Genomic DNA, 23,954 nt, shown 5'->3' on the forward strand with positions numbered 1-23,954 from the left:
ATCTTAGAGGGGGAGCAGTAACTCTTTTACCATTAAGTAGTCATTAGCTGCAGGGTTTTCACATATTCAGATGAACACTTTATTCAGATGAGAGTGTTCTTTTCTACTTAGAGTTTGTTGGTGTTTTACAGCAAGAATGAATGTTGGTTTTGTCAAGTATTTTTTCAGTGTTTCTTAAAATAATCATAGCTTTTATGTGTAGGTTGTTAATATGACAAATCACATTCACTGATTTTGATTAGTAAACCAAATTTTCATTCCTAAGATGTAGCTTACTTTGTCATAACATATCATCATTTATTTTATATAGTGAGATTCAATTTGCTAAAATATTTTTTCATTATTTAAATCTATATTTATATGGAATAGTAATATTTGTATGGAATAGTAATAGAAATATTACTATTCCATATAAATATAGATTTAAAGAAATGATTTTGGTGTCTGGGTAATGCTGTTCTTATAAAATGAACTGAGAACTACTCATTCTGCAAATGTCATGTGAAATTATCTTTATTATATTTTTCTTGAAGTTTGAAAGAATTAACCATATTTTTTACAGTAATTACTTATTATCCCCTTCAGATTGTGGAATATGTAAGGATGTCATACCTTTCATTTATAATATTGGTATTTTGTATTTTCCTATTTTTTACTTTGTAGTTTAGCTAAAAGTTTACCCATGTTATTGATCCTACCAAAGGTATGAATTTGCTTCTTTTTGTCAATTTCCATTTTTATTAATTTTTCCTCAGATTTTTAAAATATTACTATTCTACTATTTACTTTACATTACACTGGCACTTTATTTTCTAGTTTTCTAAGGTATAGCTGATGTTATTACTACTATGTGCATTTATACTATGCATTTTGTGCTATACATTTCTCCTAAAGCATGGTTTAAGAACTGCTAACAATTTTGATATAGTCTGTTATTTTCATTAAGTTAAAAATGTTTTCTAAATTGAATGATGGGTTCTTTAAGCCTCTATTACTATCTTTTTCAAATATTTAAGGAGAATATCTCAAAGATAGTTTCATTAATTTTTAATATAATTTCATGTGGTCACCAAATATATTTTGTAGAACATTTTATGGAACACTTAAATAGAGTCCTTTTAAAGTTATTGAGATTTATTCTGTGATCCAAGATATATTTATTATATTGTTAAATACTTCATGCGCACATGTTTAAAAATGAAAAGGTATTCTTGCTATTGTATGGAGTGTTGAATAAATGTCAGTTAGGACAATTAGATTGGTAGTGTTATTCAAGTGATCTATATCTTTACTGATTTCTTGGTTACTTCTTCTATCAATATTGGAAAGAGGGTATAAAAATCTCTGGCTATAAATGTGGAATTTTCTATTTCTTCTTACAATTCAATTACTTTTTGCTTCATGAAATTTGGAGATCTGTTAACAGGTGCATAACACTCAGGAGTTTTAATTATTTTACATTACTTTTTCATTATAAAATAATTTCCTTTGTCCATGGTAATATCATTTGCTCTGAAATCTATTTTATATGATATTAGTATAGACACACCAGCTTTCTTTTGGTTATTTAAATCATATGACTTTTTTATGTTTTTACTTCTAATCTATGCATTTCCTTATATCTTAGGTGGATGTGTTGAGGCAACACAGAGTTTGTTCTTGCATTTTCATCCAGTCTGACAATCTTTCCTTTTTAATTGGGGGTTTTGGACCAATTACATTTAATGTTACTATTGATATGGTTAGGTTGCCTATCATTTTGCTTTTTTCCTTTGGTATTAGTTCTGAATAGTTTTTGTTCCTTTTTCTCTTGCTGTCTTTTAGATCATTTTTTATGATTTTTTTCTCTATTGTTGGTTTATTAGCTTTACAGTTTTTTGTTTTTTATTTCAATAGCATTATATATTTTATAGTCTATAACTAGCTTATCACATCACATATGTAAATTATATTTTGTCAGATGTATAACATAAGACCATTCCAACAATATTATTTGACTTCCCTCCTTTCCCATTTTTATGGTATTGTTTATATACGTTTTACTCATACATATATATTAACCCCAGAATGCATTATTATTTATTTCAAATATAATTCATCTTTTAAAGATATTTAAATTATATGTATATAGCTAGCAACTATACATCATTACCATATCTCTTGATACTTTTTCCTTCTTAGGGATCTATGCTTACATCTGTTATACCTTTCCTTCTGACAGAAGGATTCCTTTAACATTTGTTATACAGCAGGCCTGAAAGGAGTTGGTTCTTTCAACTTTTATAGTCCTGAAAATGTCATTTTGCTTTCATTATTAAAAGATATTACAGATGTCTGTAGAATTCTGTGTTGATAATGTTCTCCTTTTACAGTACTTTAAAGATGTTGCTGACACCACACATAGTTTTTACAACATTATTGACTATATTCCTCATAGTGTATTTCACTTCCTCGGAGTTCTTCTGACTATTTTGTGACTACCAATTTGTACTTCCTAATCCTTTCACTGGGGGAATCAATGCATAAATCATATAAAGGTCTAATCTCTGTGCTATACAACTGAAACTAATATAAAATAATATCAAATGTCAACTATAATTATAACTATATATACAGTCATGGGATGTAAAGTACAGCATAGGAAATACAGTCGATGGTATTGTAATAGCTGTGTACAGTGTCAGATGGGTAGTAGACTTGTTGGGGTTGTTACTTTGTAGAAGATGTAAATGTCTAATCATTATGTTGTTTTGTACACTTGAAACTGAAAAAAAAAAAAAAAGTGTTGTTCCACTATCTGCTATCTAGAGTACAATGATCCTGGTAAGAAAATTGCTTTCTTTCTCACTTTGTTCTTTTGTATGTAATTTGCCTTTGTTCGGCTGTTTTTAAGACTTTTTATTTATCTCTGGTTTTGTGCAACTTGTCTATAATGTACCTGCTACAATTGATTTCCAAATTTATTGTGTTTGGGATTCACTGAACTTCCTGGATCTGTGGATTTTTAACTTCCATTAAGTTTGGAAAAAAATTGTCTTGACTGCTTTAAATATCTTTTCTATCAATTTCTCCTCTCTTCTTCAAGGAATTTATTGCACTTAATGCTCTTTTCAATTTTACTTATTTTTTACATCTTGTTTTAGTTTCTGGAAGTTTGTCTTGCTATATTTTCAAGTTAATTAATATTTTCTTCTGTAATAATTTATATACCATTAATTCTATCCATTGCAATTGCATCTTAGATTTTAGCACTTGTATCTCTAGTAGTTAGTGAAATTCTTGTGTACCCTCCATGCCTCTACTTAAGTTTTTAAATATGTAGACTATAGTTAAGTTTTAATAACAATTGTATTGCCTTTACCTGCTAATTCTAAGATCTATGAAAGTTCTGGGTCAATTTTGATTGACTGTTTCTTTTCTTTTTTTTCATTATGGATTATATTTTCTTGCCTGTTTATTTCTTGTAATTTTGGTTAAGGGTTATATATTTTTGTTCTTCCATAGATATGCTTGAGTACTATTGCGTGGTAGTTAAGTCACCTGGAAACAATTTGAATCTTTTGGGTTTTGCTTTTGAAAAAATTGTAAAGTAGATATGAGCAGCTTTTATTCTAGAGCTAATTTACAAGTAGAGCAAGATACTTATGCATATTCTACTCAATGATATGAGAATTTTAAGACATTCTAGTCTGGCTAATAGGAATAGATACTTTTCTTGACCTGATGTGAACTCTGAATATTGTTCCTAATAATTTTTTTGGTCTTTCTCCAATGCAGTTTCATTGCACAAATTTATGGGTCAATATTCTTCTTAATACTTGCAGGGACCCTCTTAGATCTCTGAGGTTCTTTGTACATATTGGTCTTTTATTTCCCATAATCTTCCTTGTGGACTGTAACTTGTTTTCTCCAGACACTCTGTCTCTTCTCCTCAGCTCAGGAAGACTACTGGGCTCTGCCTTTGTTCACCTTTTTTGCACCACAACCTGGGAACTTTCTCAAGTTAATAAACTGGGCCAACAGCACAGTTCACCTTGTTTATTTCCATTCTCCATGGAATCATTCGCCTTTATTGATTTGTTGACAGCCATTATTTTGAAAAAACCATTGTTATGTGTATTTTGGTTTTGGATTATTTCAGTTAGGAAGTTAAACTTTGTCACAATTATTCATTTTTGGCCAGATACTCCAAATAACTTCTACGGTTGAAAGGTTAATGTGTGTGGACATTAGTGTTTCTGATGGAAACATTCACCAATAGACAAAATCTCTCTTTCTATGAATTATCAAGAACAGAATAAGGGGAATGCCTTACATTGTTCATGGTACCACTGAATTCCAATAATATCAATGTCTGAACCTGCCTCCCACTATGTAGCAGAAATTTATATTGAGGCCCTTTGCTTGAAATCCCTGAGTCATAAAGTTAACATTACACTTTCAGTTTATAAATTTTACCTGCCTATTTTTCAGAACTCAGTACGTGTTTTTTTTTGACGTGGCATTATCATTATTCTTGCTTTAAATCCTGAGTTATTAATGTTAATTCTAATTTGATTTCTACCAGCTGACAGGATGTGTTAAATCTAGGAGTGAAAGATTAAAGCCATGCTATTCTTTCTTTTTTATCAGTCACTTTTTTTTTTTTTTGGGGGGGGGCGTCGGTTAGAACATTTAAGATCCACTCTCTCAGCAAATTGCAGTATACAATACTGTATTATTAACTATAGCCCCCATGTTGTATGTTAGATCCCCAGAACTTATTCATCTTATAACTGAAAGTCTGTATGATTGCTGGAAATAGGCCAATATCTCACCCCCAATCAACATTCTGCTCTCTATTGTGTGAACCTTGACACACTTTCTTCAAGGATAAGTTCATCTCAGATTTTGAAATACCACTGTGATATCCTGATTTGGGGATATTCTTACAATATAAAAAATATACATAGCATACTGAATACATGCGTGGACAGTTGAAGACACAATAATGCCTAACTGAACATAGTGGCATTTCCAGTCAACTGTAGCTATATCATATCCTTCTCTGATTTTAACATCAGCAGGATTGCTAGGAACACAAGATGGTATTAATACAGATATTTTCTCATGCGGACATTTATACTGACTGGCTACCTTTTTAAACTTAAAGGACATTTTCACAGTTCACAAACATTCTTTCTTTTAAAATAAGCTACCTTGCTGAAACCTTGCATCCTAAGTTTATGCCTATGGCATTTTTAGAAGCACAGTTACAAACCTCTGGGAATGTAAATTTAATGGAAACCCTGACAGCTTCCTAACTTTGACTAAGAGAATGCTGTCAATATTAGATGGGTTTCTCCAGGTAATACTGATGAGGTCAGCTCTGTATAGAAAACAAATTGCAAGATATGTTTCTGCTGACAAATTATAAACTTGCTTATACTTGCCATACAAACATAATGTGGTTCAAAGCATTGGATGGATGCAGAACAATCAGTAAAAATCATTACTAATATTGAATAAATGGAAAATTGTTGTTCCTAGCAGTTTTTAGATGACTGATGTGAAATACACATAGTGTATCATATCTATCACAGGGAAAATACAATCATCTTTGTTTCTGCCTCTCTAAAAACTAATTTATATCAAAATTAAGCAATGTTAAGATAGAAAAATGTCAAATATAGTACATAAGCTTATCAATTATAAGCATTTTTCATTTAATTATAGGGACAGAGGAAATTATGTTTGCTAAATAAAATTCCAAAGGAGTAAAAAAATCTCCTCTTGAGCCTATGTTTTACAATTCTCTCAAAAACTGAAAGTATTTTTTGTTTGGTTTGGTTTCGAGTGGCTGAATAAATTTGGATACTTAAGGTGTTTGTTTTTTTTGTTTTGCTTTGTTTTTTTATAATTGTCTTTGTACTGTTCACCTAGTGATAGAGATTCAAAAAATAAACCAAGAAAAGTAGACAGCAAAGTTGATCCAAATACATAAAATCTATACCCTGATTACTTGAGATTTAACAATACCATGGTATAGTGAATTTTACTAAAATAATCTTAAATAGACCTATATCATATGTTTATTATATTATAAATGCAGACTAGTTTACTGTTCAGTTTTAAATGAGATAGAACTGTCTTCTTCGTTCAAGATATGTGGAATGGATTTACATTATTTGCTCTGTTTCCTCAGTCTATTGCAGTGACTTTCAACCTTTATCACCCAAAGAGTGAAACTACTTTTACAAGTCCTGGTATATACATTTGTATCCAGGTATAACAAAAGTATCATATACTGTGTTTTCCTGAAAATAAGACCTAGCCGGACCATCAGCTCTAATGTGTCTTTTGGAGCAAAAACTAATATATAACCTGGTCTTACACCATGTTATATAAGATCTAGTCTTATACTATATTATATAAGACCCAGTCTTATGTTAAAATAAGACCAGGTCTAATATTAATTTTTGCTCCAAAAGACACATTAGAACTGATGGTCTGGCTACGTCATATTTTCAGGGAAACACGGTACAATTTCACAGGAGAGGTAGGAATTGAAGGGACCAGTCCCATTATTCACAGTCTTGTAAACAGTTCCAAGCAATATTTTATATACTCTCTTCTTTAGAGTCCTTTCAGACACCTACCATTAATGGTTCTCATGGGCCTTGGCTATGATCTCTGGGTCCTGCTAACTCTCTCATCTACGCTTTCTCCTCCTCCCTCTTCAACATTTTCCTAACAGCCAATAACTTTTGTCCTCCGATAGAACTAATTTCCAAACTAAGCAGTTCGACTGCCTCTCTAAAGCTTTGCTATAGCTGTTTTCCAAGACCTCAAGGTTTCAATCACTTATTGATGCATTCTTACCAAACAAAGACATTTGAAATTTTCCATAAGAGTAATTCTGATGCCAACAATTGAAATAATAACTAGTTTTTCTTAAATTGTTGCAATGATACCATTTTTTTCTCTGGTATGCATGAAAAAGAACACTATATCTTTTGGTTGTATACAATGAAGCCCATTTTTACTAGTCACATCATAATTTTCTTGGAGAAGTTCAACTGCTTTTTGCTTAATGACTAGGTACAACAGAAGTTCAGGAAAAACCTCATGGGCAGCATTTTGGATCCCATTATGAATTTCAAATATACCTGCATTTTTTTGTTTGTTTGTTTTTCCCGTCATTAAATCTTATTAAAAAAATGAAGCTCATTGCTTTTCTCAAGATTAAGAAAGAAGGCTTTGGTAAACATGTTATAATTAGCAAAATATATAGGTATTACCGAATCTTTTTTGGGGAAAAAAAGTAACTGAGTAAAATGGATTATAAGGTAAACTCCTCAGGTAAGAGTGAGGAGGAAAGAGGAGGCAGAAAGATGAAAAAGTGAACTCTGTGGAATGATAACTTTGGATCAAACTCTATTCCATTATGTTCCCAAGGTTTATCTTCTAAGTTTAGCTTTATTTTCCTCTTTTTCAGTCTTTTCCTAAGTTCCTAGGCTTTTGGGAAAACAAAAACAAAAAACAAGAAAAAAACACTTAAAGCTACAAAGACATAGTAATCCTGCTAGCCAATAATAATAATAATAATAATAATAATATACAAGGATTTACAAATACATATTAGTACATAATTTTGTAAGGTCATTTATTGCAAAGTGAAGTAGAGAATTTGATCAATCATACAGATACATTTAAAAACAGTTTTGCCACAATTATTTCTACATTCATCATTTATTGATTATTGTTTGTTTTCACATTTGAACTATACAAATAAAAGCCTTAATGTTTTACTACATTAAAATAAAGAAATGTTAGCTCTTATTTTACTTATAACATTGAAAACACAAAAGAAATAATTATTTCACTTCTTTCTACTAAGCAGGCTTCACCTAGGTAAGATTACCATTATAATTGTGAAAACAACAAAACCCATGACCAAGGTTGTTTGGTATATTGGAGGGAAATAAATATTCAAATATGGAAAACTTTCTGTAGTCAACAAATTTTAATTATAAGTCATTTTTTTTCTCAGTCAGAAAACTATCGGAAATGAAGATGAAAGCCCTTTTCCATTGCAGCTAAGACCACAGTCTTCATACTTCCTCATACTTGCACAGTGTTGTCAATAAGAAGAGGGTAGGTTAATAAGCAAAATGAGACTTTAATAGAATATGTGAAATATTATGATAGATTCCTATTTTACATCTTCAACACTAAAATTCTAATATTCTTAGATATTTTAGAGATGAAAGAAACTAGGTACTTAAACTACATTTTTTTAAAATTTTACTAGCATGAAAGTACTCATTACTCTATACCGATAACTGATAGAAAAATTACCCCATCTGTGGTAACATACTAAAAATGGAAACTATTATCTATTTTAGAGAATAATGAATAAGTTTAATGATTCAAGGTGTACTTTTATAAAGCTTTGTCAGTTATAATCTTAAACACAACGTTAAAACTCAGATTAGCATGTTAGGTTCATATTGGGTATAAATGTCACAACTGGCAGTTGAAGCTTAAAAAACTCATTATTTTGGTTGATAAAGTATTCTATATTTTTATTTACTTTGAAAGTAAGAGCACATTGAATATAGAATTAAAACATTAACTACTGTGAATCCAGTTTTACTCTTTTCCCTTCCTTTATTGTTTTATTATTTGTGTTTGTATATGTATGCATATTTACATATACACACATACACACACACACACACACACACACACACACACACATACATATTCATCCTCCTGGTTCTAAGAATCCTAGCTAATACAGGGATAGACTATGGAATATGTGTAGGGAGGACAAGAAAATGAGATAAATGAGGACTAGTTAAGGGTGATAAGTAGCAAAAAGATGGTTGATGTGGTCAAAAGTTTGGCAGCCTCTATGAGAGTGAAGATATGTGGAAGAAGTGGTAACAGATGCAGCCACAGCTTGGAAAGGTAGAAATGGAGGTGGAAGTTAGGAATGATCTGCATGAAGACTGCAGAGACGGCTGTTACTAATAATGATATTAGCTAGGTAAGGTGGATAGCTTTAAGATATTGGAAATGAGGTAAAGTAGTTGACGAGTCACTGAAAGGACACTATATAATGAGGGACGCAACAGTGAGAGAAGAAGACAGTGTCCTTGGTGATAAAGTTTTCAAGAAACTAGAACTTACTGGAAGTTTTGTAAGTGCTTACATGTGCAGAATTTTGTGGGTAAATCTGATGGCATGCAGCTTAAGAGAGCTTTGGAGTTTTGAGGGAAGCTGAAGGAAAATGGTCTGGAAATGAGAATGAGAAACAAGAAAGGTACTGTGCCTCATATGCCCCTATGGATGAGTGAATGGATTAAAAAAAAATAAGTAAATAAAGGAAAGCACGATCTGAGAGATCTGTAGTGAGCTTAGGAACACAGAGTAGAAATATCCTCAGAAGAAAACAAAATTTCTTTTACAATATGAAGGTGATGGGAAAACACATAGAAGAGCTCAGGAATCCACAAAATATTAAAGACGATGAAACATGTTCAAATCGAAAGAGAGGAAGCTTTTGCATGATGCTAAGAGGTGGGGAATTAGGTCAGATAATAATGCTTTATGCACAGACGACAGTCTCTGTGAGTATAAACTATCTGGAATAATTGAGCTTCTAGTAATTAAAGCAGTTCTAAACAAGCTCCTACATCCTGGTGATATTAGTTCTATTAGTTTTTAGGGCCTTTGTGGATGATTGGGAGACAGTGAATGTCTGGTCACTCCACATTTCACAGTTCCTGCTGATGGTCTATTTAAACTAGATCTGTCCATATCTAGGTTATCATAATTCTTTTTAAAATTAAAAAATAAGAGTCAAGTAGAGATGGAATGATATTAACTAGGTGAAAAGGAGAATATTTAAAAAAAACAATGCCCGTCTATTATCTAATACACTTATTTTGTTGCCTAAGAAATCTACTTTGGAGTAAATCTGTATTCTTAACTGGTGAAATGCATGGAATAAATCAGGTGTTTAATATATATTTCTGAAATGAAACAGTGAAATACCCAGTATAAAATTAATACAATGAACACTCTCAGAAGAATTTTTAAACCTCAACTGATATTAGACAAGCATTTAAATGTTTCCAGAAGTTGCAATTTGAATGCTTTAGGGGACATATGAGGTCGGACAATTAAGTTTGCAAACCAATCCAAGAAAAAGTGCTACATACCTCATTGCTGAATATCACTACAATCACCTTTGAATTACTCCCCTTGGGAAGCTATGCAAAGACGCCAGTGCGTAGTTCACCCTTCAAAGAAATTTTGGAACTCATTTTCTGTGACTGCCATCAGATCTGTTGTTATACTACCCTTGATGTCCTGAATATCATCAAAATGTCTTCCTTTCAATATTCCCTTTATCTTTGCATAAAGGAAAAGTCATTGGGGCCAGATCAGGTGACTTGAGAGGGTGTTCCAATACAGTTATTTGTTTACTGGCTAAAAACTCCCTCACAAACAGTGCTGTGTGAGCTGGTGCATTGGGGTGATGCAAGAGCCATGAATTGTTGGTGAAAATTTCAGGTCATCTAACTTTTACACGTAGCCTTTTAACACTTCCAAATAGTAAACTTGGTTAACTGTCCAGTTGGGAAAAATTCATAATGAATAATCCCTCTGATATCAAAAAAGGTTAGCAACATTGTTGTAACAAGTTCATGAACTTAATTGTCAGACCTCGTGTGTATGTGTTTTTGTGTGTGAGAGAGATATATTTTACCTACACTTTTGTCCACTGTTAGTATGATCAAGGAGATATACACTATATTGTATGCTGATCTGTTCCCATGTTTTTAAATAAAATGGAAGCAAACTCCAGGAAAATCCTAGAAGGGTTAAGGATATAGAATTAACCCCTATTACATTCTATCATCAAGCCTATCTTGAATTAAGATGATTTCTATATCATAGAGAAACCATGCAGTAAGCAATCATCATTTATTTGTTGTCTATGGATGAGGCTCTGTCCAATACACTAAAGATAAAAAAATAAAATAAAATAAAATTAAGGAACATATTCACTTTTATACTGATTTACTTAATTTTGGAAAGATTCTTCTGACTGAAATGCGGAAAACGTATGAAGAGGAGAAGCTGTCTTCAGGGAGATCAGAGTAAAACCAGAATTACATTAATATTTAATCAAAAGTTTGGAAAAAGAGAAAAAGAAGAGGAATATTAGGTAAGGGAACAACAAGAAAAGAAGAGAATGATGAGAAAAAAAAGTTAACAGAAAATGAGCACCAGGAAAAATGGCAAGAATTACCAGAAAAATATCAAAAGAAGATGAAATAGGATAGAAACAAGATGGGGAACACAAAAAAAACAAACAAATAGAACAAGAATGAGTAAGAGGGTCATGAAAGGGTGAAAAGAAAAAGATAAAGAAGACAAAGAAGAAATAAAATAATGATAGAAAAACACTGCTTCATCTGGTGAACAGCAAAAGTCTTAAAACACCCATGTGATTTATATATATTCTTGAAAAAAAAATTTATATGATTAGAACATAATAGCAATTATTTATTATTAATGGTAAGGGTAAATTATTTTAATATAGCTGCTCATTGATTGTCTCCTGATATTTTTAACATATTATACAAATTTACTAAAGATAAAACACGAATCTCTGTTAAAATGGCTTTTTCTAATTGTATCTTAGGAAAACTTCCCTTTAAAGAAATCATATTGAGTAAAAGTTATGCTGTGACTAAGAGGTCAGACAACTAAGTTCTCAAACTCATCCTACAAAAAGTGCTACATACCTTATTGCTAAATATCACTACAGTCAATTTAGAAGCACTCCCCTTGGGAAACTATGCACTGATGCCAGCACCTAGTCCACACACCAAAGCAATTTTGGAACTCTTTTTCTGGAGTGGCCAACAGCGCTGTCATCATATCATCCTTGATGTCCTGAATGTCATCAAAATATCTTCCTTTCAATATTTCCTTTATCTTCAGGTAAAAAAAAAGAAGTCATTGGGGGCCAGATCAGGTGAGTAGGAGGGTGTTCCAATACAGTTATTAGTTTATTGGCTAAAAACTCCCTCACAGTCAGTGTTGTGTGAGCTGGTACATTGCAGTGATGCAAGAGCCATGAAATGTTGGCGAAAAGTTCAGGTCGTCTAACTTTTTCATGCAGCATTTTCAGCACATCTAAATAGTACACTTGGTTAACTGTTTTTCCAGTTGGTACAAATTCATAACGAATCATCCCTCTCATATCAAAAAAGTTAGCAACATCTTTGCAGCAATTTGGGAACTTAATTGTCTGACTTCGTAAAATACCTAGGGATTAACAAAGAATTCGAAGGACATATACACTGAATACTATAAAACATTATTAAAAGAAATTGAAGAAGACCCAAAGAAATGAAAAGATGTTTCATGTTCATGGATTGGAAGAATCAACATAGTTAAAATGGCCATATTATTCAAAGCAATATACCGATTTAATGCAATCTCCATCAAAATCAAGTGAGAATTTTTAAGGAAACAGAGAAAAAATCATCAGGTTTTATGGAATCACAAAAGATTCTGAATAGTTAAAACAATCCTGCAGAAAAAGAACCAGGCAGGAGCTATTATACGGCACTCCCTGACTTCAATTTGCACTACAAAGCAGCAATAATCAAAACAGCATGATACTGGCAGAAAAACAGACACACAGACCAATGGAATAGAATTGAGAGCCCAGAAATAAACCCACATAAATATGGGCAGATATTTTTTGATAAAAGAGCCAAAATCATACAATGGAAAAAAGAAAACCTTTTGCATGAGTGGTGCTGGGACAATTGGAATTTCACACGCAGAAGAATGAAACTAGACTGCTATCTCTCACCATATACCAAAATTATCTCAAAATGGATTAAAGGCCTACGTATAAGTTCTAAACTTATGTACCTTGGGTTCAGAAAGGATTTTATGAATTTGACCTCAAAGGTAAGGGAAGTAAAATCAAAATAAATGAATAAGAATATATCAAACCCAAAAGCTTCTGCACAGCAAAAGAAACCATCAACGAAACAAGGAAACAACCGCCAAATAGGAGAAGATATTTGCAAGCAATACTTCAGATAAAGACCTGATATCCAAAATATATAAGGAACTCATACAACTCAACAACATAAAAACGAGCAATCCAATAAAAAAATAGGCAGAGGACGTGATGGGACACTTCTTCCAAGAAGACATACAAATGGCCAACAGATATATGAAAAGATGCTCAACTTCACTAGCTATTAGGGAAATGCAAGTCAAAACTATAATGAGATACCGCCTCACATCTGTTAGAATGGCTATTATCAACATGTCAAGTAATAGCAAGTGTTGGAGAGTCTGTGGAAAAAGAAGAACTCTCATTCACTTCTGGTGGAAATGGAAATTGGTATAGTCACTATGGAAAACAGTATGGAGCTTCCTCAAAAAAATTAAGAATAGAATTACCATATGACCCAGCAATCCCTCTTCTGGGTATCTACCCACAAAATCTCAAAACATTTATCCGTAAAGCTATATGAACCACTATGTTCACTGCAGCATTATTCACAGTGATTAAGACCTAGAAACAACCAAAGTATTCTTTAACAGATGATTGGATAAAGATGTGGTACATATATACAATGGAATATTTCTCGGCCATAAGAAAAGACGAAAAACTTCCATTTGTGACAACATGGATAGATCTTAAGATTACTATGTTTAGTGAAATAAGTCAGACAGAAAAGTTGTGAACCATATGATTTCACTCATATGTGGGGTATAAAACTGAAAGCAACAAACAAGACAAACAAAGAAACAAATACTCATATACACAGACATAGTTTAGTGTTTATCAGAGGTTAAGGGGACAGAAGGGTTAGTAGGGGGTAAAGGGGGTCATATATATGGTGATGGATGGAGGTTAGACTTTGCATGGTGAACACACAATGATATAGAGACGGTGTTCTATACAAATGTACACTTGAAAACTGTACAATTTGATTAACCAACGTCACCCCAATAAATATAATAAAAAGTTTAAAAAGTCACTTTTGAAAAACAAGTAACTGTATTTATTGATTTATTATAGATTAAGCTAGAAAAGATAGTTGAGGCACATTGAATTTGATTCAATTCAATCTGCTGATATCCCAAATATGCACTAAACCCTCGGAATATAAATATAAAAAGGTCAAATACCAGTATTCAAGAAACTTTCCATCTTAAAACATAGTTTTTTGACCAGTATGACAATGCATGACACAACATACTGGTGTTTCCTAAACCCTTTCCAACTATGTGTCAAATTTTGATATATGTACAACATGTATTTTGATTTTAAACTCTACATGCCTATTTTCATGATCACATTTATCAGCTGAATGCTACACTGTTTGCAAAGCAAGGTACAACTTGCTTTGTGTCAGAAGAGAGGAAACAAAATTAAATCAATGTTAACGAAAGTGTTTTCTGGAACATGTAAAAACTTGGCCTCATGAGAACATAGAGCTTATTTAGGACAGTAAACATTTATTTAAAAAAAACAAACAACAACAACAACAACATGATGTTGAAAGACAAACATTAAATAGTGCAGTAACTGGATTCTTTTACAGACACTATGAGACATTGTTATACTGTATAGATTTTGCTATATATTACTAACTTGTGGGTAGAATTATTTTCAATCTTAATTCTGTCAAGCACAGATGCCAACATTTCTAGTAATTTACAAGTAATGCATAAATATAAAAAGAGTAGAAAACAGAGACATATAAACAAAACCTTAGAATGTAATTTAATAAATATATTATTGTATATTTGTGATCATTATTATGTGACTTCAGAGAAAGTGCTACTAAGGAGAAATAAGCAGAAAAAGAAATTGCTTGCAAAAGAGGTGGTGAAATGTTGTAAATGAAATTGACAACCAGTTTAAGTTCTCCTTGAAAGTAATATGGAAAGTCAGGGTGGTTGGGCCATGAGGTCTGAGGCTGAGGAGGTGAATATGAGGCCAACCTTGAGAGACCCTGAATGTCTTGCCAAGAAATCCTTTATATCATAACAGCTGATGAAGGGATTCTAATTGCAAAATGAATATGCATGATTAATGATAATTTAGAAATGGTGGACTCAGTAAGGTTAAGATTTTGAGGTGCAGGTTTTGAGACAACTTAAGGAGTACACAGTTATTTGATGTAATATATTGAAAAGATGGAAACTGCCATGCTTGTTTAATAAGGTTTACAGAGGTTGTTTTTCTTCTTTTTTTAAAATTAATAATAAAGTCATCTGGAACTTTAATCTTCTAAAGATTAGTAAAATCATATGCCAGAACACAGTAGTTTATAAAATCATGTTAGCGAAGACACCCAAATAGTAAAGTCATATTAGTGTGGTCAGTAAGTTGAATGTTTGAAGGTGGATTCGGTTCTCAGTGTCCTGCTCACCCCTAGTAGTCATCCAAAAGCTTGGCCAGAAGAATAGACCATCAATATCTAGGGACGTTATCAATCTTGCTCTTCACCACTGTTTGAGGTATCTTAATGGTATATCAAGTTTGGGGAGATGGTTGTTTCATCTCCCTAAGGGTCATGCTTTTCTGTCTTTTTGTTTTATGGCTATTTGTTAAAACATTTGATGGCACAGCAGCTTTTCAGAAGCACTTATGACAATAAAGGTCACACCTATAAAAAGTGTAACAGAGAAATAGTAGGAAGAATTATTATCAGAGTTTGCAGTCTGTTTCTAAGCCAGTAGCCAAGAGTGCCCAAATTAAACCTAGAGAATAGACCCCATTCCCAATCCAAAGTATCCTCGGAGCAGATATCGTTAGATTCACTAAGTTACCTAGTAATTAAAATGTTGAGTTTTTTTTCAGACCTTCTTATTAGTGTTTAAGATCTTAGAGAGAGCTGCATGGATGTAAGCACACCATTTTCCCCACTAAACAACACATGTTACTCCTCACGGGACTATCTAAAGGCACTCTAGTCTGAATCATTGCCTGTTCAAGTTCATGAACAAGGGTATTGCCTAGTACCCCCTTCTTTTATCTTGCCTATATACACGGAATTTCCTGACTTCCTGGGCATCTTGTAAAGCACAGAGGGAAGAGTTTGGGGACAGAAGAAAATAGTCTACAATTCACCTTGAGAAGTGATGGTGTCTGTTCTGAAAAGGAGGTTCAGTGCCATAACATGGCACTGCTCATCAGAATGGTATGCCTCAGGAAATCAAATTTTTAGAATCAGATAAATAAACAGACTTAAAGCAAAGGAGAATAGTACTTCTTGCTCATAAGATCAGTAAAAGGGAGATCGTCTCCAAATGTACACCATCTGTTCTATAATTCTCTTCCAAGTTTTATTTCTATGAAAGTACATTTACCAACTATTTTTATTTTTTTAAGCTAGCTCTAATGAAAGGTTCTGGAGTACTGTTTTGAAGGAATGACAAACCTCCTTTTCTAAATAAGTAGATAATTTAAAATTTCTGGCTATTTGCTCCATTGGGTATAATGCCGTTTATAAGTTACCTAATGATTAAATCAGTTACCCAGAAAATCAAGTAATTCATCATAAGAAAATTATGTCAAAGAAAGCCCAGTGGCTCGCAAAGGAAAATGTTTACAAATCCAATACTCCATTTTATGATAAGCTTTAACCAGTTCTTGAATAAATTATTGCAGTATTAGACCCACACTAAGGATGAAAAAGCAATACTGAGAAAGATTATAGAACAACAATTATTTCCCCATGTATCTTGGGTAGAAGTTGTACACATCTCATATAACCAACTACTTGATTCCAAAGGCTGGGTGGGAGCTGTATCCTAATGGAAACTGATTCCAGATATTTCCTAAGAGTTCTCAGCCCAAGGTTTTTAGCAGGGACCATCCTCCAGTTGTTTGAAGAGGGTTTTATTCTCTAATTTAGTTGAGATACATAAATCCAAACAGCAATTCCTTGGAGTTTCATGACAAAAACAGCTAATAGTATCTGACAGGTTTTTTTCCCTCAGCTTTTGAGCATTGTCACTCCTTACTGTTTCTAACATAACATTATGCCTCCAGGTTATGTAAGATGGTTTAGGATGGTGTTGAAGAAAGACTGTCTGTTCCTGTTGATAAGAATGGGTGGATTGCATGAGTCTCCTGAAATATTTAGCCATGTCTGCTACATGAATGTGGGTTGTAGAATACAACATGATACTACTAAATGTGTTATCAACTTATAATGGGAAAGTTAAAGCATCCCAATAGGAATTTCATTAAAACCAACCACAATAACTTAGGCCAAGGAAATTTGAGACTCTCTGAGAGAATGATTAATTTGATTTTTCAGAATTACATTCCTTTTTCATATTTTTGCTGAAAAATCAGGGTTATAGGGACTATAAAGTTTCTGAACAGTGACAGGGTTTTGCAATTCTTTCAATAACAATCTCAGTGGATGCCCCTGTCACTAGAGGTATAGCTTGGAATTCCCAGTCTGGGAATACATTACAGTATTTTTTTTTTCTTTTGCTATCATTGAGACATAGCTCTTTGGCAAGGAAAGACACCCTAAGAATAAGTAAGCAATGACCAGCATGTATTCCAAACCCATATCGGGATAGTTATACAAATTATATTTGGAGATATTTACAGGAGTCCTGACGCTTGGGCTCTTGAGTGTCCACCTTTACAATTCACCAGGATTATGGTGGTACAGATACATCTTAGACAAACTCAAGAATTTTACCATACATCTTCCTCAACAATGTTCTTTGAGTATGATGGCCAATTTGTTCTTGTTGTGGTGGTTACTTCATGTAAACTTTTTACAAGTCTCCACCTAATGTCCTTCAGGGCTATTTAATCTCCAATCACAGGGTGCCAAAGTTTATTCCCCTGCTTGGCATTCAGATTCTCCAACTATTTCCTTAATAATCAGGAGACAATCATGATATTCTAAAGTCGTCTCTCTAAATCTCTCCAAAGATTTGGTTTCTTGGTACACCATAAGGGCTGGGATCTTATACTAGTCTGCCTGGGAAATGATCAGCAGGGATTTCCTTTAGCTTCCAAGTCTATGACTCTAGCCACCACCCAATAGTGTATTAGAGCACTCAATGTTCTTTAATCTCTTGATTCTTCCTTTTTTAAAAATTAGTTTTAGGTGTATAAAACAATGTAATAGTTAGACATTTACATGTGATAACACCCCATCCCCAATCTGCTACCCCTCTGATATCACACATAGCTGTTATAATTCCAGACTCTCTTCCCTATGCTGTACTATACTTCCATGACCACACACACACACACACACACACACACACACACACACATTTATATATATATATAAATAAAATTATAGTTGGCATTCAATATTTTTCATCTCCAGCTTCCGGTGTACAGCACAGTGGTTAGGCATCTACACAGTCCCTGAAATTGTCTCCCTAATAAGACAAGTGCCCATATGACCCCCTACAAAATCTTTACAACAGTATTGATTATATTCCCAAACTGTATTTCATATCCCTGTGGCTATATTGTGTTTACTAATTTTTACTTTCTAATCCCTTTACCGTCTCTTCCAACCCCACCCCTCCCACCTAGCAACCCCTAGTTTTCTTACCTCTTATATGTCTGAGTCTATTTCTGTTCACTTTGCTCATTTACTCTGTTCTTTAGATTCCACATATAAGTGAGATCATATGGTATTTGTCTTTCTCTGTCTGACTTATTTCACTTAGCATATTCTCTATGTCCGTCCATGTCATTGCAAATGCTAATATTTCATTCTTCTTTATGGCCAAGTAATACTCCATTGTATAAATATACATAATTTCTTTATCTAATCATCTATCTATGGGAATTCTTGTTGTTTCCATGTCTTGGCTATTGTGAATAGAACTGCAATACACATAAGGGTGCGTTTTTTTTGTTTTGTTTTGTTTTTTTAAATTCATGTTCTGGATTTCTTTGGATAGGTACCCAGGAGTGGAACTGCTGGGTCGTAAGGTAGTTCAACTTTCAATTTTTGAGATACCTCCATACTGATTTCCATAGTGGCTGCACCAATCTGCAATCCCACCAGCAGTGCACAAGGGTTCCCTTTTCTCTACATCCTCACCAACACTTGTTTGTTGATTTATTGATGACAGCCATTCTGACCGGAGTGAAGTGGTATCTCATTGTGGTTTTTATGTGCATTTCTCTAATGATTAGTGATGCTGAACATTTTTTCATATAGAGGTTGGCCATCTATATGTCCTCATTAGGGAAATTTCTCTAAATGTCCTCTTATACCATATACAAGAATAAATTCAAAACGGATTAAGACTTAATGTAAGACCTAAAACCATAAACTCCTAAAAGACAACATAGGAAGTAAATTCATAGACATTACTCTTAATAATATATTTTACTGATATATCCCCTCAGGCAATGGAAGCAAAAGAAAAAAAATATAGACATATGGGATTACATCAAACTAAAAAGTTTTTTTACAGCAAAGAAAATCATCAATAAAACCAAAAGGCATCCTACTGAATGGGAAAAAGATATTTGCCAATGATACATCTGATAAGGAGTTAACACCCCAAATTTATAAAAAACTTATACAAGTCAACACCAAAATGACAAACAAACAACCCAATTCAAAAATGGGCAGAGGACAAGAAGGGACATCTCTTGATTATTCTTAATTGTGTAACAGAGGTCAGAAAACTTTCTTCTTTTGAAAAATTTCAAACATCATGGATGAACTTGAAAGAATATCCACATCAATATACATATTATTATTATTATCTCTAGCTAACAAATATACTAGTGCACATGGTTTAGTTCTTTCATCTTGGCAGGACTTTTCTATGAGAAGAAATTATAGCGTATCTCACTTTATATTCTGCTGCTTTATTTGTAAGGTATAACCCATTCACAAATACAATTTTGTCTTAATTTTACTAAAGGAATTTCTAATAAGTCTGAGGGTTTTGTTTCTTTTGTTATTATTGCTTGCAGTTTGTGTGGGTTTGTTTTTGCATGGGAGGATGGTAGTAGAAGGATTCATAAAAGACCTGAGTCACTCTTTTATCAGGCTTTAACTATTATTTTTAATATTTTTAGTTTGTGGTTTTAAAGGGTATGTAGTACTTTATTTAGCTTCTAGTTTTAAAGTGCATCATGCAAGTTTTAGTAGAGGTTTGGTTACATTCATATTATCTTCAGGAGTTCACATCCAATAATACCTCCTATAACAAGAAATGTTTGCCTATAAGGCATCCAGCACCTCCTTGAGACATTCAATCTGGGTTTTAGACACAGGGTACCTATAAGTTAACATCCAAATTAAATATAACCACATTGTGATTACAGAAGTCCTCAGGTATTACAAGGAACAGATCATCAGGATAACATGTAATATTCTAATCCCACTTATAAAGTAAGGTGTTTTCTACTAAGTTAGTGAGTGTGGCACAACAGAGGAGAAAATAATGCCCCTTGGTTAAAGTGTGAACATGAATGGTATAGTCCAGGTTATAGGAAATGTCTGAGAATTATTGGAGATAACTACCACCAGAGTAGTTTGTTGCCTCCAGGAAAATTTTGTGTAATGACTGTAAGATTACATCCAATATTGTAGCACCCATATCAATTAAAATTCTGCAAAGTTGTTCTTTTGTATATACATAATTTTCTCCTTCTGAAGTTACGGCAAAATGTGAAACCATGTTCTTGATTTCTCCTCCAAACCTTTACTGATTATTCCATTTTTTTTTCCCCTTCAGTTTTTTGGCTCACATAGGCTAATTATTTTCCCCCCCAAGATTCTTTTTCTTTAGAGTATCTAAAACTATCTTTATAAAAGACTTCCTCCTCTGGTGTTTAATGCCTGGGGTGGGAGCAACTAGTTGTTTTATCAATTTATTCTGCCTTATTCTGTTTTGGTACTAAGGCTCTTTGAAAATATTCAATGAGATGTTGGAGGTCTCGAAATTCTAAGCTTTATTTACAATAACAATCTAAAATTATAAATATAACTTTTAGAAGTGTTATAAATACTGATGCAGAGATACAAGGATTTTTTTCCTGATTATTTTTTATAATCAAGACTGTATTTCAATAGACTCATTTTCTGTCCCTTAACACACTATGATTATATCAGTTTCTATGGTGTATTGCAATGTTTTTCAAACTGTGTATACATACTTTGTTGTCAAAACAACATGGAGGTTCATGACCAACTTAAATAATAAACTAAATAAAAATAATATAACAGAACAGAATATAGTAGACTATGTTCAGAAAACAAATGTCTGGGAACCAAAGTATGGGTAAAGAAAATGTCTAATTTTGTTCCCGTAAGTAGTATAGACGATATCAACTTAAAAATTAGATAAGATTTTAACATCTCAATCAGTATCTCTTGAAAGGAGAAAGGACCAAATAAAGAACATTGTACAATAAATGTAAAGCAGAATTACTTTTTATAGGAAAAACTATGTGAGGCATTAAATTAAAAACTATGCCTTCATTGAAATGGCACAAGTTTCTGAAAGCCTATGAAAAGCTAAAGAACAGTAAGATGCTGAAAAACCCATTGTATGAATACATATTCATCCTTAGAAAGATACTAGGACAATGATTGTGGAATTACCAACAATAGCCTTCTGTATTGGAATCTGTTCAGGTGGAGCCGTCAGGGAAAATAAAAGTGTGAATGATACTTTCTTTAGGAGGTAAGGATTTACAATCCCACAAAATGCCATTTCAGGAAGTTATAGTAGCCTTTAGAAGACTTACCAAAATAGCCTTTGGAATACTTATCCATAATGGATGAATGTGAATGTCAGTTACATGATTGTGCTTTTTAAAAATCTAAGCAAAATATTTTCACTGGGCTCTCTGGTTATAATTCCACATACTCATTATTAGAATGACAGGAAATCAAAAATCAAGGGAAAATGAAAATTAGTGGGTTAAAAGATTGTTGGCCAAACATAGATGAAAATCTCAGTGAGAATTGAACAATGGGGGTGCACATTATAAATTTGTTTACAACAAGAATAATTCACTGCTACCCTTTAAGAAGAAAATGCACTATTCTGCCTCTAAATAATTATATCCATCTATATATCTATGTTTCTGCATATCTGTATGTCTATATTTTGGGAGACAAGTCTCCATGGGTCTCTCATATTTCTGTACATGTTGTGCACAAGACTGCCATTTGTTCCTAAATTTCTTTTCAAGACTGTCTATGTTGAAAATAGAATTAAAGATGAAGTCTTTCCCTCATAACCAAGGGACATTCAAAGCCTTGAAAGAATATGTCTCCATCTGGAACAACAGATAGGCATGCTATCCATTATAAAATATATTGGTTCCCTAAGTGCAGGTATCTTCTGGTTTTCTTTTTGTCATCCTGTGGGAAGTGGGGTCTGTGGGACTAGAGAAAAAAAGAAAATCTCATACTTTCACTGCTGCCATTGCTGTGACTATACAGAGGAAGCAAAAAAAAAAAAAAAAAAAAAAAAAGTATAAACATTTTAAGAAAGGAAAAAATCTATTAAAATTGTAATACAATAAATGACACTAGCACTCGTTTGATTAACACCATCTTTTGAGTGGACATCATACTACACATTACTACTGTAATTCAATTCAACTTCAAAAAGTAATGCATAGATAACGTCTCTTAAAATGTGTACATTTTTTTGGCACCCCTCGGTTTTCTTCTGACCTAGGAGTCTTGTGTCTTCTGTCTGAATCCATGAAACTGCAGCAAGCTAACCTGTTAGCTTTCAGTTAGGTCAAATCTCAGATTCTTAACAGTCTTGACATCTATTAGACTGGGTATTTGAGAACACAGATTTATGGGTATAATTATTGTAATGAGAGGGGATTGTCTTGTATTTCCAGTGTTTTATAACTTTCAAATACGTATGTGGTAATCACAATGCGCCTGGTAGCTCTTTGTACTTTTCATAAGACAATACCCGAGAGAACCGTGGTCATGCTAATACAATTTTAGAAATATTAAAGTAACTATATTCATCCCAGTTTAGCTGGTCTCAAAGGATACACAAAGAAGCAGAGTTGGTTTCAATAGAAAAACTTCAGGGTGCAAGACTGGCCTCATATTCTGTTGTTGTTTTGCCCAAAGGAAACATCGCATCATTGGATGAATATAAGCTTATTGTTCAGATAAAAGCCTTAGGAGAATAACAATTGGAGAATGCTGGGGAAAAGCCTGGTTCTCAGAGCCTTATGGTGCCTTGTGAGATTCTATCGTAATTCTCATACTACAGAAATATCTGAATATTTGAGTTATATTTTTCCTTTGTGAGGAAGTATATCAACCTCATTTATTTGGAGAGGGATGCCTGAATTCGAGGAGCCAATTCAGTGAGGTAGGTTCTCTGCATTAGAAAGTCAGACCTAAAAAGCAGCCTGCGAAACCTTGCTTCATGGATTCTTGTGCTCACATCTGCAGCACATCAACATGTAAACAGATCAGCTGAACCCTCAGCCATACCTCTGTTCCCCAAGTTCCAATTTCTCCATCATGATTGGAAATGTACCAAAGCTCAGGCTTAAGGAAAAAGAAATAGGAAATTCTGCTAAGACTTTAAATCTGTCTTAATTAAAATAAAACTGATGCTATAAGTTGATCCACCATTCGACTTTGCATTTGTTTTTCACTTATTAAGAATCCAAAAATGAGATGTGGTTAACACTATAACCAACGCACAATAATGAGAACACAAAGAAGGGCTTGCAGTGCAGTTCACTTTATGCCAAATAAAAGCTTCCTCTGATTAAATTCTTGCTTGTACCTTTCCAATGGGATCTCCACGATGTAGTCACATCAACATTTCCAAATCACAAAATGATCTCACTAATGTCCTGAACACAAAGCTTAAATTGCTCA

This window comes from Rhinolophus sinicus, linkage group LG04 (assembly GCF_036562045.2).
Source record: "Rhinolophus sinicus isolate RSC01 linkage group LG04, ASM3656204v1, whole genome shotgun sequence".
NCBI classification, from domain to species: Eukaryota; Metazoa; Chordata; class Mammalia; order Chiroptera; family Rhinolophidae; genus Rhinolophus; species Rhinolophus sinicus.